Source organism: Echeneis naucrates, chromosome 19, assembly GCF_900963305.1.
Source record: "Echeneis naucrates chromosome 19, fEcheNa1.1, whole genome shotgun sequence".
Lineage (NCBI taxonomy): Eukaryota > Metazoa > Chordata > Actinopteri > Carangiformes > Echeneidae > Echeneis > Echeneis naucrates.
The window spans coordinates 16510078-16524728 of NC_042529.1; the positions used below are offsets into that span (position 1 = coordinate 16510078).

The following is a 14651-nucleotide window of genomic DNA, read 5'->3' on the forward strand; positions in this document are numbered from 1 at the left end:
CTGGTTTAGAGTCTAGTCAGCCAGTAATGTCGGATCTGGTTATAGCATTTTTAATGCCTTAAACATTCCTTTATTAGTTGAGACAGCAAATCTCTCTTTTAGCCAATACCAGTATCATCAGTGTACATTCTAGCACAAAATTTACTGTTCTCAAAGTCTACAGCTGTCTAAATTTTAATTCTTTTGCAGAGTACACCTCACTTGTAGATTATCTTTAAGCTACATTGAAACAACTATTTTATTAGTCTTGTGCATTTTAGGGTCCATCTTTTATAAGCACAGTATCTCTTCCCATTGTTTCTGTATCTTGCAGCACTAAGACTCCTAATTAGTACAGATAATCCAATCCTTGGCTAAATGTTGAATGTACTGAGTCCAAGGTTCTTATCAGTTTTCTTCAATTAAGTATTACATGAATTCCCTTAACACATAAAACATTTTTTCATTTATATCTGAATGACTTAAGCACTTACCAATAATTTTTTTTAATCCACATATTTTCTATTTCAGTCATATTCATGTGGCATTGTTTTGCATTTTATTCTTTCATTCTAGTTTATATCTCAGCCTATTGGTCAGCTCTGGTAGATTTCAAATGTGCCTTGCAAAAAAACTTGACCTGGCTACTGTAGATAGCAGTACTAGGAAGATCCTTTTGTCCTTTTGTCCCAATTTGATTTCATCATAATACCTGGGAGCTGATCCCACTTGTATTGTGAATTCATGAGTATTGCAATCTGATAGTATTAATTATTGTGATTTTCTTTTGATATTTTCCAAAAAGTGAAAAGATCAAGGTCGTTTCACATGCCGTTTAATGGTTGGTTGCTCTCCTCCTGCTCACTGTTGCCAGTTCTTCAATAAGGAAAGTAGCTATTGGCTGTCCTAAAAGTGCTACAAAGTGCTAGAAGTTGCTAATGGATGTCATCAACTAATGAGCAATTTGTGTGTAGTTCCAATAGAAGCTATAGCAGAAAGGATTCGTGTTGTGGTAGCGACCAAAAGTGATTAAAACACACCCTTGTGTGTAGACCTAGCCTAGACCTACACCTAAACCATAGACTGTCCCATTAATGCGGCCAAGAAAACTGATTGGAGTTGTGTTTATCCAGTTAGTTTCTGACAGTTTTTTGTACTTCCTATCACAAGAAGAAATTGCATTAGCAGGGTTTGCCACACTGACACAATAGCTTTATTTTATGCCTATTAGTAGAGGAGCAGTGCCCCCCCCCACCACCATCACCACTCAAATACCAACATTACACAACACTGCTACATGATTTTATTTTTTTTTTTTCATTTTTAATAAAACACAGCAGATCATTATTGCCCTTATTTGTATAGTAATTTTGATAAAAGCTATAATTTTACAGCAACATTATTGCTTTCCTTCCAAATAGGCCAAAAAACAGATTTGTTGCCACTCCCTACCTGTTGTGGAATTTTGAGATAGATTTGAATTCATCCCCATAGCTCTGCTCTTGGAGTCAGATCTCAACTATCAAAAGAGAACATTCAAGCAAAGTGGCTGCCAGGAAAAAAGGGGAGAGATGGGTAGGGGACATGTTTTAGAGAGAGAGAGAGACTAAGCCTTCCTGTTCCGTAGATTTGTCTGTTGTCACCATGCTAACCTTTTCTGAGTGTGTGTGTGTGTGTGTGTGTGTGTGTGTGTGTGTGTGTGTGTGTGTGTGTGTGTGTCTGCCTGTGGTTGCATTACAAAACCAGATATTACATCATCTCTGTTTACTGTTCTGTGTGAAGATTATGGTTGTGTGAACTCATTATATACCCACTACAGACTCCTATCAAAGACTCAAAGAGAATGACCAAATGGCACCCAGGGGGCTGGGTTAACAGAGTTAAAATGAAAAAAGGGATGACAGGAGAGAAGGATTGGCAGCCATGCTGCATCATACCATCTTCTGGAAATGGTGAAAGGACTTATAAAACATGTTTATTAGTTGTTCTTTCGTGATACTTTCTCAGATGCTTTAACTATTTAAGGTTATCAGTGTGGCCCTGCGTTAAACTGGCGACCTATTCATGGTGTACCCCACCCTCGCCTAGAACTTTGGTAGGGATTGGTTCCGGCAACCCAATGACCCTTAGAGATAAGTGGTAGAAAAAAGTGAGTTAGTGAGAGACAGAGTCAGTGCAGAGATTGAGTTGTCCACGTCTGTGAAGGTCTTTTAAAGGTAATGCATCTTTTCTGACTCAAATTGGAAAAATAAAAATAAATAAAAAATCCTTTCACCCTACTATCAGATGATCTCAACCCACAGCCAGTAAAACAGCTCTCAGCCAAGAAAATTGGTCCAAGTGAATTGTGCCTTCACTTGCAACACACATCCAAACTATCACTAGCATCAGCCCAGAGTTAGTACTAAGTGTGCATCAATGGAAAGGTGGTAATAGTGACCAAAGCTGAGCAAATGAAACTGTAACTTTACATCATCCGAAATAACGTGTTAATGGGTTAGTTAGTCCTGAGAAATGTATAATAATTTTTTTTTATTCAGTTCATGACAGCAACAGTTAGCTAACTTTGTCTTTTGTGATTTCGAGTTGACATTGGACAAAGAAAAGCAAACTATGGCACAAACCTTTCACAATTTTTTTTTACCCCAGAAGAGTAAGTGTAATATAGAAAATCATTTTGCATAGTGGTTTGGTCAGTATATATTGACTTTTATTAATTTTTTATGTCACTATTATTCATCAGTCATGTCCACTGTCCTCTGTGCTGACACTATTCATTTGTAAGTAGGACACTGCTTTGGGGCTGGAAGCTGACAGCTGTAAGAGTTGCAAAGTCTTCAAGAATGAAGCCAAACAACAGTCAACTTTAGCTCTAGCCTGTTCATAACAATATGCTATTAGCCCTGGAACAGACTTTGAGTAGTGTGATGTCCCTGAAATTGGCTCGCACCCTCCTTTCCCCCTTCTTCAAGTGAGAGACCACCACCCTGGTCTGCCACTCCTTCGGCACCATCCCCAACTTCCACGCAATGTTGAAAAGGCGTGTTGAACAACACAGCCCCTCAACACCCAGAGCCCTCTGTATTTCAGGGGATGTCTCATCAACCCTGGTGGCTTTGCCACTGTGGAGTTGTTTAACTACCTAAGCGACTTCCTCCAGGGAAATTGACAACGATTCCCCAGCCATTCAGAATCAATACCCCTAGCTTCCACAGGGATGTGGGAAAAACTCCTTCAGAGGTGGGAGTTGAAGGCTTCTCGGACAGCGGCCTCCCTCAGACATTCCCAATTTACCCGCACTACTTGTTTGGGGCTGCCAGATCTGTCCAGGAGTTTCCCTTGTAACCTGACTTAACTCACCAACAGATGGTGATCAGTTGACAACTGTGCCCCTCTCATTACCCAAGCGTTCAAAACGTGCATTCTCAGATGACACAATTACAAAATGTAATTGATCTTCAGCCTAGGGTGCTTTGGTACCAGTTATGAGCATCCTTGCATCCTCGTGCTCTATTGACAAACTGTGGCTAGCACAAAAGTCTAATAATAGAACACCACTCTGGCTCAGATCAGGGAGGCTGTTACTTCCAATCAAGCCCTTCCAGGTATCTCCATCATTGACATACAGTGTGCACGTTGAAGTCTCCCAGGAGTACCACAGAATCCCCCAGCGGAGCCCTATGTAGGGCTCCTGCCAGGGTCTCCAAGAAGATTGAATTCGCTGAGCTGCTCTTCTGGAGTTTTCTACCCTGCTTTCAAGCGTATGGAAGCACCCCTCTGGCCCACTGGGGTCAAGCCCAACACAGCCAGGCCTGGCTCCAGATGAGGGGCCTGGGCTGCCTCTGGGCAGGTTTCCTCCCTCCTCTATCTTTCATGGGGTCTTTTGAACCATTCTTTGTCTTGCCCCTCAACTGAGGCCAATTTGCCTCGGGAGACCCTACCGGGAGCGCATGGCTCCTGACAGCACGGGTCCCCGGTTCATTGGGGCAAACAAATCTCTCCACTGATGGCTGATGGTTCCCGGAGAGGAACCTGGAACCTCAAGATAATTTAATTTGGTTAATTTTAACAACCTGTTGTAATTTTCTCCTGTATAACTGCTCTTGTTTGCATGATTTGGATTAAACTCAAACAATGCCATTAACACTGCTGTTGTATTATCAGTGGAAACCTTGCTGGTCAGTGGGGATGTCTGTCCTTCCTGGAACTTGAGACTGGCTGCTGAGCTGACAGGCAGCATGACAGTGTGTTTGTCTGCCACCACTGTAGCAAATGGTGCAGAGCCAGTTTTAGAACTAATGGGACACTATTGGGACACACACACTCTTTCATGCTGTGTTCTGGCTGAGTGCCCGTATGCTGCTACGCACCAATGTTATGTGGCTAGAGATCTTCTCTGTCCTACATTCAGACAGACAGAGAGGTGGAGAGTAGGGGTGATTGTAGGATCAGCGCTTTCAGGCTGTGGAGCACCATATGAGCCTCCTGTGCCATTTTATTCACAAACGTCTTCAAAATACAGTACAGGCCAAAAGTTTGGACACACCTTCTCATACAAATGAATAGGAAAGTGTGTACAAACTTTTGGCCTACTGTATGTTAAAATGCAGATATAGAAATTGGACTTTTTTGGGTGCTTGAGAATCCCTAAAAAGATTTGCCTATGGTGGAAAGAGACCCTGTATTATACAAATCTTGTGTATTTTAAAAACGTAAAACTTAACTATTTACTTTGAATAAATATGTGGCTCAGAAATAAGTGTACCAATGTACTCATTTCTGAGCTTATTATAGGCAAACTAAAGATGAGAAGACTCTTCAATCACAACAATAACAGCTAAAGTGTGTACAGAATGTGTACCCCCTCATTGAGACCTGCTTGAGAACTATGTGAAAATGTGTTGCTCTACTTTTTGATGATGATAAATCAAGCCAAAATTATTCACTACACACCCACCTTTTTCCTTTTACAAATATGTTAAGCATTATTCCAAAATAAAATCATGTCTGACAAAAGCCACAATCAATTGCAGGAACTTTCTGCAGGGAACAGAAACCTTTTGAAGAACCTGTGTTTTGTTGAACCAGAGTAAAAATTAAGCTCTTGTGTGATTTATCCACAAAGCAGTCCTTACTCACGGGCTAGTACTTTCCAATGGCCAAGGAACTTTGTGGGTGCAGCTTGGAGTGCTAACATTTTTGATTGAAACACTGCCAGAAGTATCTCCTGTGCAACCTCAATATCAACTGCATGTACATTTCTCAGGTGGAGCCTTTATGTTTAAGGCACATTGTAGTATTTACATCATGTATCAAGAAATTATGTGACTATTTTGTTTGTGCTTTTTTTTTTTTACCCTTCCATTACAATGGATGATTAGTAATATTAAAGGCAAATTCAATGCTTAAACATAGGAGTGATAGTAGTATCACCTCATGTTGCCATGCATGTTTCACATCATACGCAGGTGCAGGGGTATGACACTTTGGTCACATAGACCGGTGTGGCTGTAACTGACCAACAAGTTCTACTGTACTCACCTTCACTCTACTCCCACTATGAAATTTTGCTAAATAACTTGAAATACCAGGGGGTTGCTTGTACATTGGGTTTATAATGAGACTGCCGTGGAAGGCTGCAGCAGATTTGATTCAGATCTTCTTGGTCATCTGAACATTATCTTAGAGGGATGAAAACTGACTGACTTTACTTTGTAGGTTTTGTCTGACCCTTTTATTAGTCCCTCAATCTTTCTGTCCATCTGTTCAAAGTTCTTAGCAGAGCACTCAGTTAATGTCAGAGATAGACAGACAGTGGTGTTTTACACTAGTAGCATCATATGTAGCCATAGATGACAAATCTGAAGCAGAGCTGGTTGGTGGCGATGTGGAGACTATTAGGGTTTAACTCCACAACTGAAAACCAGATGGATGCCAGATGGACACAGTTTAGGGCACACATATAGTGCTGTGGGGATGTTCATTAGGTCCTTAGCTAGGTCCTTGGCTAACTCCAGCCAAACCATAGAAAAAAATTGTCTAATATGGTCATGGTATTTCAATGCTTTGTGATTGTTGGTATTTGTCTCGTCTTCATAGTTATGATCCCCCTATGGATTGTGTGTCTTTAAAGGAAGCTGATGAAGTGTGAAAACTCACTACACTGTTTACTGATTAGAATTTAAACTGACAGTTTGTTTTTTTTTTTATGTTTTTTTTTTAATGAAATATCATATCTTCACCTCTAACTTTCTTGAAGAAAGTCTAATCAGTGATGGACATGTAAGATCAAACAGTGAGAGGGTAATATTGTTGTTTGAAATTTCTCTTTTCTGGCTATAGATTGCTCAAGTCCTGCCACGTTACCTAGCAACTATGGCCCACTTTGTAAAATGAAATATAGCGCAGACACACACACACACACACACATACACTTGCACATTCAGAAATTGATATCAGCACGCATCATATGCAGTAACTGTACTGGGTCTGTGATGAAAAAAGAACAAAGGAAGGAGTGGGAGAGTGAGAATGAATCTTATCACAAATGGTCCTCTCCTTTGAAAGTTGTCTCTTTCTGACAATTTCCCACCATTGTGTCTGCAATAGTGTGCCTACAATTGCATTTCATCCATAATACAGCCCGCTTTACTATTTGGTGCTATGTATAGCTGTGGAATTTATCTATAGCCAAACTGTATACCCACTCTACAGCAGTCTTTGGCTTGTGCCTTATTCGTAGATTGTTTAGCCTTGTCAGCCAGGGAGAGAGAAAACCATGCAACTGTGTGGGATGTAATTTTGCTGGAAATTGGGTCAGTAAAAATATCCTCTGTTCCCCAGAATTTCCCTCAACCCCCCCCCCAGCAGATGGAGCTGGGCTTGTGTAATCTCCTACCTCCCATGGATCTATTTGTGCATGTGTAATTATAGCTTACCTTCATGGCAGCAAGCACTACAAAAAAACATGTTACCCTGCACAGAAGCAGGCCTCTAACTGGAAAACAGTAGCAGCAGAACTCAAGTCCTATCTAACTTTTAAAACACCTTATTTCAGATGACGATAAGAATGAGATTAAATTACACTAATCTCATGTACATTTAATCTACAGTGCTAAAGCACCCAACAGGTCAAGGTTTTATTGTTTAGCGTTGAGCAGGATCTGTGGCAGACGTGTGTGTGTTTGTGTGTGTGCATGCTAGTTTTTTTGTCAGTTTTAGTGTTAGTGTCTGTTATTGTGTGTGCATGTGTGTGTTTGGCTTTAATCCTGCATGCATGTGGCAGATGGAGTATTGCTACACTTTGTGTGTACTAGGGTTATGCATCTGTGGTGCATCTCTGGACCAACACATTACTTATCTCAATACACCAATGTTCTGGTATATTAACAATACATAAGCAGTAACTATTGATGTGGCACGATGCCGTCTGATTCAAAATTATTTAACACAATGAAAAATATCAAATTATTGGGTGACTACTCTCTATAATTATTGGATTGGACTTTATCACTGCAAATATGTAAAAATTGATGTGTACTGATGTGAATTGGTTAATCTTCCCATCCCCGGTGTGTACTGTTAAAATAGCTGTTGTTTGTTTCCCAGTCAGGGTGCAACAATCAAACCCTATACAGTCGTCTACTGATAATGCCTTGAGCAGTTTTTATTTTTATTTAGTTTTTTACATGGGAATCTATTTTTAGAATTATTATTTATTTTGATGAAACATGATTATTCCATGACAGTTTATTCAAAGCATTAACTTAATTAATCAATTATGACAATAAACATGTAATCTGCAGGATTGGGTCAGCAGTTGAAAATCAATTTTCAGTTTTTTCATTGTTATATTTAATGTAAAAAAGGTCATCACAAAACAGGTATAAGAGATGCAGCTACATAAATTCTTACACAGAGCTTTAGGCAAATTTATGCCAAATTTGGAAAGTATGTGAAAGAAGTTAACATCAAAGGTTGGGTTACATTAGTACATAATGAAGAACATGAGAACATGTGCTCTAGTCATAATGTTTAACCATTATGATATTAAAACGGCAGAAATGATGACCAGTGTGGTGGTTTAGTTTACCTCAACATAAAGCAAACTAAAACGAAAACCATAAAGACTTCATCGATCACGCTGATCAACCAATACTTTTTCCGTCGGTGTGATATCTTCATGTCAACTTTTGTGAATGATGCATCACAATCTGAAGCACTGTTTAAACTATTTAGGACGATTGACGAATGCATACATAAGATTAAGATTAATAGTAAGTTATAAATCCCACTCATAGGGAAAGTCGTTGTTATAGAAAAAAATACAGACAAAAGAATAGAAAGAAGGAGTAGAAATACTAGCAACAATATAATGTTCTTAAACTTTTCTTTAAAAATAAAGCATATTAGATCAGTATATTTCATCGTTTCGTTTTTTTTTTTTTTTTTTGAGTAACTCAGAGACAGTGTGCGGAATAGTAATAGTACTATTAATTATACTGAATGGATTGGAACATCACTTACCAAAACCAACAGCTGTCAAAGTAAGTACAGTGAGTTCATCTGACTTTTTCACAAGAAATAGCTGCAGTTGGAAACCATGTTGGTGATGATGAGGACCAACAAACAGTAAAACTGTTAAATAAAACCAGGCCCAAGATAACTGCAGTGTTGAAGTTAATTCTTGGTCACAGAGTACACATCTTCACATCCATATCTGAATCCTTACATTATGTTTACTGTTTATCTGAGGAATGTGAACATACAAGTACCTACAATCTATGCTTTTGGACCATGGAAAGATGCCATGGGTACACAGTCACAGGGATAATGTGAAAACACCCCAAACTGCCTAAAGGCAAGGTTTCCATCCCAGAGACTTCTTGCATTGAGTGTCAGTGCTAACCTCTGCGTCACCCCTATCATTTTAATAACCTATAAATATAAAAATGGAAAGAACTGGTTTCATACAGTGAGTTTACCTTTCTAGTCTGTATGTAGACAATTAACATTACTGGACAATGTGAAATACAGTGTGTAATATGGGAATTATGAGGAAATAGCAATGGAAACTGTAGCTCATGGTATCTGACTCTGCTTTAGTCTTTTATGCCCAAACCATTGTGTGAAGGACAAGTACTGTCTTCACTGCTATGTGTGCAAAGAGGCAATTGGTTCGTAAGGTCAAAATTCTCAATAACACTAAGTTGAACAGATCAGAGAAAGTAAGAGAGAGCAAGTCAGACAGCATGGTGAGCATACGTCACTCACCCGCGCATACACACACAAGCACACACACACACACACACACACACACACACACACACACTCACACTCACACAGAGCAAGAGAGAGAGGAAGTGAGTGTCAGCCAGCCCTCCCTCCCTCTCTTCTCTCTGTCCCTCTGAACGTCAGCAGCAGTTAAAATGTCGGCTGTGTAGCTTGTCCTCAGCTCTACTCTCTCCTCATTGGCCATCTGTCTTTTCTTACCACCAGAGGAAACCATTCTCTCTCTTCCTCTCTCTCTCTCTTTGCCTTTTCCACCCTCATCATCCTTTCTTTTCTTTCTTACATCTCTCCCCTGCATGTTGGATCAAAAGCTAGTTTTCTCAAGTGCTTCTGAGCCACTGCTCCTTGACTTGGTTTTTCAGGCGGAGGAGAGAGGTAATGTTACCATTTTATATGCTTTTCTCTTCCTCATTTCACTTATTTTTTAGACTAAATGCTGCTTTTCATTTAAAACCAGGGAAGATTTTGATCCACAAGGTTCAATGGATCCAAATGACAAAGTGCCTGGGAGCTGTGGATATTTCCCAGAATAGACGTACAGTCATCCTGATCTATTCTCTGCTTGTAGTCGAAGTGTAGGGTGTCTGTGATTCTGTGTGTGTGTGTGTGTGTGTGTCTGTCGAAGGAAAGGAGTGTGTTGCTTGCATTTCATTACTGTAATCTAGCTGCTGCATCTACGCCACTGCATAACCTACTATTTATAAAAAAAAAAATAAAAAAAATAAAAAAAAGAAGCAACCTGTACCTAACCTCAATCCAATTCTATCTTATTCCACTTCATAGTATTTGTTCTGGAGCAAAATGGGAAATGTTGAATAACACTATAGATGTGGATTTTCTCAGGGATAGATACTAAAGTTTGGTGCAGCTTCTAGAACATTAAGATTTAGATTGTAATTTATACATGTAGTGTATGATTCATTACACAACTTGAAATCTCACAGTGATGGCTGCTCTTTGATAATTCAAGTCACAATATCTGCGGCCATCCGCACCATGATCTCATCACATCTTTCAAGAAACTATCATATATAACTCAAATAAGTGCCATAGCATTACTTTTGTTATATAAATACACATATACAAGGGAGGAAAAAAGATTCATGAAATCACCAAAGGAAAGCAGACAAAAAAAACCTCTCACATTTGTATACACTGCTACCTTGTGGTTTCACCTCAGTTACCACTTGTACTGCTAATTTATTCTCTTACTTGCTTTCACTCTATGACCTCAGTTCCTATCAGTTGATGCACTTTGAAGTTTAACAGGTGCAATGACTCTACTGACGTTTCACTTACACATTATACAATATGTGTATGATATAGTTGTAGTTTTACAACACATACAAAAACCACAGTTTTAGTGCAGCAAAGAAGAACTGATTCCAAATCAGCATTGTTCAACACAGTTGGCAAAATGTAGGGCTATTAATGAGCGAGTCAGAAGTCTAAACCTTAAAAAAGGAAATTTGTGCAGGTTTTAATTTTTAAGGACACCAAAAGTGTAGGGAATTATTTCAAGATAATATGTTGGAGTGTAGGATGTATGATTTTATCCAGTGCTGGTGTTGCTAGCTGTGCTAGTTGGTTTCTTGTAGATTGTGGCACAGAGGAAAAGCACATAGTCGCCTGCTTGGGGGCCAACCACAGGAAGAATCACATTTGATTGTCATTTGTTTTTGTAGGGCTTGCTGACTCATAACGCAAGACTGGGCAAGAAATAAATTGTCATTCTTTGAATCATTGCTTTAGATCTGCATTTTAGTTATTTATTTTTCTTTACAGAGTAGGGCCTGAACTTGTTTGGATGTAAATCTGTTTTCAGTCATTTGGGCCTCATCTTCCTTTTGAGGACAAAAAGAAATTCCTCAAAATGTAAATGATAACATTTTAGAATGAAGATTGATTTCAGATTTGAAAGTTAGGGGGGTTGAGGTACGTTACAAGGAAAATATAAATATCTCCTAAATATAAATCCAAACAATAAACAGTTTTTCTGGTCTTTATTAGCTTCAAGAGTAGCTGGAAATGGGGGAGAGAGAGTTTGCAATGATATGCGGCAAATGATACCTACCACAACTAAACCAGTACCCGCCAGCAAGGACCTTGTAGCCTGCTCCCCACAAGACAACACAACTGATTTGATATGATTTGCTTTACAGTAGATGTAAAAAAAGAAGCATTAATTAAATTTAGAGGAAAATAACCTTTATACTTAGGGCAGCACAGTGGTGGTTAGCTGTGTTGCCCCACAATCAAAAGGTTAAAAGGTTGTGGGTTTGGTTCCTGGCCTGGGTCCTATCTGTGTATAGTTTGCATGTTCCCTGCATGGGTTTTCTCCCACTGTACATATCTAGGTTAAATGGTGACTCTAAATTAACCGTAGGTGTGAATGCGAGTGGTTGTGTTGGCCCATTGATGGACTGGTGGCTTGTCCAGGGTGTACCCCGCCCCTTGCCTAATATAAGCTGGGATTGGCTCCAGCAGCCCAGTGAAACGGAAAAAGTGGTAGATGGATGGATGGATGGATGGATGGGTGGATGGGTGGGACCTTTTATACTTTTATACTAATTGAATAAACGCTACAAAACATGTTTTGAATAATTAAGAGTGTATGAACTTCCTAATTACTCTCCATCCATTATCTATATGGCTTATCCAGTACTGTTATTGGAGAGCCTTGGGCCAATCTCAGCCGATATTGAGCATGCAAGCGCCACACAAAATGGCTCCAGGTCTAAGGCTTCAAGCTCACAATCTTTTTGCTGAGGGGCAATATTGCTAAGCACAACACCTAAGTGCAGCATTACATTTTCAACTTGAATCAGGACCTTAGAGACTTGGAATGTGTTTGTGTGTTTTTAGAGCCTGTGTCCTGTTGCTACACCCCTGTTTCTGCTGACAGCTGAATATGATGCCATAAACACAAATGAGTGTGCGATCACACCAACCTTTTCGTGGTAAACTAATTCACAATTCAGATCATAGCTTGTAAATACAAAAATATTAAAAACATTGTCAAATGATGTCTTGACCAGAGCGCTTCCCTTTACCTGGTCCTGTTGCTCTCCTTCTAACCTTCCAGTGTCCTGGATGACAAAGCTTTAGCGTGTGTGTGCGTGTTTGTGCGTTCTGGGGTGGGGGGTTTGCCTGTGGGCTTCATTTGGAGGTCTCACTAGGTCACTCAGTGATCAGTGATGAGCTCCATCATGCTATCTTCAGCTCTTTTACATTCAGTCACATTTCTCCAATCTACTATTCACCACATGGGGCAGCAGAATATATGTTCGTGGACACTGGTCTGTGTTCATATATCTGTCCTCTTCAAATGTTTATACTGCTGGGAAGCCGCAAGTGTAAATTTGCTTGGTCATTATGGTTTTGGTCATTTTTATTGCTATGTAGATCTATATGCATATATATGTTGTTTACTGACAGTAAATAAATGCGTCTTTCAATTGTTTATCCACTCTCCTGCTGCCTTTCTGTAAATACACAGTGACAGAATGTTTTTTCCTGCCACACTGTAGCAGATGTGACTTAATTGTGTTTGTGTTGTGTGTGTTTATGTATGTGGCCAAATCACTTCAGAGGGGATAGATGAATTGTAATTTACTTTCGTCTGAGAAGAGTGGGAGTATAGAATCAAATATTTTAATCATATTTTCATCATATTTTGTTGTATTTTTTTGCCTGGAAGAATACCACACAGGCAGCAACAACGTTGCAGGTATGTCTAGAATCTGTATTACTGAACAAAGTTGGACTTGGTGTACCCAAATGAACTTCTTGCCGTACTATTGTTAAGCCTTAACTCAGGCAGGATATGGTACAGTATATCACAGATAAGAGGCATTGCCAACAACCCCCTTGAATGTGATTGAAGCACAAATTACTGATTGAAGTGAACTATTACTTTCATAAAATGGTTACAAAATATGGAAAAGTAATAGACACAAAGCAATATTTGTTGATATGAAATAATTATTTCATCCTTTAATCATTTATCCTTTTCCGCTACCTGCACTTCATTAGCTCTGCATGTCATTTCCATGTTGTTGTTTTTTTTAATTGTTTCCTAATGCTGTTAAATAACTGGTAGCTAACCCACTTTTGTATGCAATTATGCTGCTTGTCAGTCACAGAGTGATATGGGACTCTGAAAAGTAATTTGATGCCATAACAGTTGTGCTTGCCTATTATACAAGAGCTATGGACCAATGATTTTGGTTGAGAATGGTTTGAGCTGCTGTTTTTATCATTTGTAGTAATCATTAGCTGTTGTGAGTCAGCAAAAGGTCCTGGTCAAATACATTTTCACCTGTGAGGTGTATGTTGAAGTAGCTAGTGCATGGACCATTACTAAATATTTTCTTTGTTTGGATACCTTAGTGTTGAAATGCATTTGTTCCCATGGAAACAACAGTTGATAAATGCAATCTCAGGTCCATTAATGTAGTTCAGCTTTTTGTTGAATCACATTATCTTCCTCAACAGATGTTATTTGATGGAAATTTGAACATGCAAACAATGAAAAAACTACCTCTGTTGATGTGCATGGAAAGCAAAGAATTCCTCTGAAATAATAGTTTGTAATTAACTAAGTCTTCCAGTGGATTTCTCTATTGACAAGTGCTGTCGTGCATATTCCTCATACCACATCTCGTTGCAAGGCTGTGTGTTCCACTTATACTCCTGAATCCAAAATATACCCAAACTTCGGCTTTGAAAGTTGTTTGTGCTGACTTTAATAAACTACAACTACTTTCTGTTACCATTTTTTAAATAAACGACAATGGAAATAATCAATTTAAAGATTTTCAAAATCAATACGCTATTTGAAAAAAGTATATTGCAATGCATTGACAACAGTGGGCGGCACAGTGTAGTGGATAGTGCTGTTGCGAGTTGTGTTCCCGCACCTGGGGCCTTTCTGTGGGAGTTTGAATGCTCTCCCCATGGGTTTCCTCAGGGTACTCCAGTTTTCTCCCACCATCCAAAGACATGGGGGACTCTAAATTGTCCGTAGGCCTGAGTGTAAGCGTGAATGGTTGTTTTACCATTCACGGAGTGGTTGTTGGTCTATTTTTGTCTTTGCGGGTTGGCCCTGTGATGGACTGGTGACCTGTTCAGGGTGTACCCCGCCCTCACCCATTGTAAGCTAGGATTTGCTCCAGCACTTCACACAACCTTAAAATGGATAAGCAGTAGAAGATGAATGAATGATTAAATATTTTTTTTAACCTAGCCCTAATATTTTGACTCACTTCTTCAGGAACATTTGATAAAATCTCATGACCTTTTCATCCATCCATTTTCTACTGCTTTTCTGTTTCCGGGTCACAGGAGCCAATCCCAGCCAACATACTGGGCGAGGGGGG

At 39.4% G+C, this 14651-nt stretch overlaps 1 protein-coding gene across 4 annotated transcripts in view; it reads left to right on the top strand.

Moving 5' to 3' along the window:
* jmjd1cb (jumonji domain containing 1Cb) overlaps positions 1–14651 on the top strand; it is a 118412-nt gene that overhangs the window by 46658 nt on the left and 57103 nt on the right. The window contains exon 1 of one of the 4 annotated variants that reach the window (XM_029528305.1): positions 9418–9645. The exons of the other annotated variants lie outside the window; for them this stretch is intronic. The gene's annotated coding sequence lies outside the window, so the exon portion shown is untranslated. Of the gene's footprint in view, positions 1–9417; positions 9646–14651 lie in introns of those variants that run through there. 4 annotated transcript variants of the gene reach the window in all.